Here is a 1,857-nt window from a genome sequence, read left to right as displayed (position 1 = left end):
CGAGGGTGTACTGAGGAACAAAGAAGTAACCGTTCAACCAAGTATATTGAAATACTGTCTGTCGAAGTCTGCCCTTGATATCTTAGAAACAGGCGTTCTTTAAATACCCAAATCTGTTCATGTCTTAACATGAACGAAACTAATTGAAGGTATCAATCGATACACTTTGGTAAAGCTCCTTAAGTATCAAAGCGATACTTAAAACAAAACATAAAACAAAACCAAGTATCAAACGATACATAAAACTAACCAAGTATCAAAGTGATACTTAAAACAAAACATAAAACAAAATCAAGTATCAAATGATACTTAAAACTAACCAAGTATCAAAGCGATACTTAAAACAAAACATAAAACAAAACCAATAACCAAGTACCCGTACCGGTTACATTCCCCAAAACAAAACAACTGTTTAAACCAACAAAACCTAATAATCATCAAATGCGGAGTCTGAGAAACTAAAGGCTTTAGTTTCCACTAAAAACTCTTCATCGTAAGTGTCATACCAGGGACAAGAGGAAACTCTAAGGAAACACTTAGACTCGAAGAAATCTAAATCACAGTAGTCACGAATACCAGCTTCGTGCTGTACATCAACCCTAGCATGATCGCAATCAGGACAGTAGTCAATCCAGCGGATTTCGAAATAGACTTCAAGTTGAATAGCATCGCGGTTCAACAACAGTCCAACAATCTGTTGTCGCTGCCTCACATTGAGCTCCACATAGTGTGACATCGTTATGGTATTCGGATTGTGATTGGTGACTAGATAAAGTTGTCGAGGGCCTGCTCCATAGCTTGATTCTCCTCATCGCTGCTTTCAAACTCCGACTCAAAGTATGGTGCCCAAAATCCATCTCTAGCTTCGAGTTCTGCATGCCATCGCTCAGTTTCTGGCATTGTAGGTGTCCAGCACATGGTGATATAATTGATTGTTGGGGGGAGGGATTCGTTTGGCATGTTGTCTTTCCACCATCCGTGCACCATATCCATAGCGTGCTCTAGTCCTTCCAGTGGTTCCCCACTGTTTTCGCTCGTCGGATATCCTTTTCATTTGACTAGGAACTGATTATTTCCATGCCAAAGGCAGTGGTCTCTGATTTCTTCAACATCGCATTCATCCTTCTTATCGATAATGATAGGTACAGGCCGAGAGTCGGTTCTTCCAGGAAACTTGGAGTCGTCATTTGGATGGAATCGCTTGACAGCTGAGGCGTGAAAGACTGCAGTATTGGGGCGGTACATGCGTCCATCCATCTGGACAGTGTAGTTCTCTATATGCTCTCAAAGGATATGACTTTGAAGGGTCCGCGCCATCGGGGTTGCAGTTTCTTGCTGCGTCCGACATTGGTAGTGAACATGTTACCGTGTACCATGAGCATGTCTCCTGGTGAGATGGGGACATGTTTGCATTGTCGTTTCTGGGCAGTAGTGGTGCTTCGGAATTGGGCAGCCTTAACAGCTTGGAAGGCATCGTTCCGAATTGCTTGGTGGCTGTTTAGATGGTCATCAGAGGCAGGGACTTAGGAGTTCTTAAATAGTGTTGTAGGTAGGAGGGGGTATTGACGGCCAAAGACTGCCTTGTATGGTGACATCCCCAAGGTATCTGAAAATCCGTCGTTGATATATGCAGCGAGCTCAACAAGGGCTGGCTTCCAGTTGGTTTGTCGTTCATTGATCATATTCCTAATTCCGGTCTTAACCTCGCGGACTTTTCGTTCTGCTTGGTCATTTGTCTCATGGTGTCCTGAGGCAGCCATAATGTAGTTTATTCCGAGGGAGGTCAAGGTTTGCTTCCAGAATCCGGCGGTAAAGCGGGGATCAGCATCACTGACAATAGATAAGGGGTACCCGTGG

This window comes from Tuber melanosporum (assembly GCF_000151645.1).
Source record: "Tuber melanosporum whole genome shotgun sequence assembly, scaffold_4, strain Mel28".
Lineage (NCBI taxonomy): Eukaryota > Fungi > Ascomycota > Pezizomycetes > Pezizales > Tuberaceae > Tuber > Tuber melanosporum.
Note: the sequence above shows the minus strand (reverse complement) of the source record.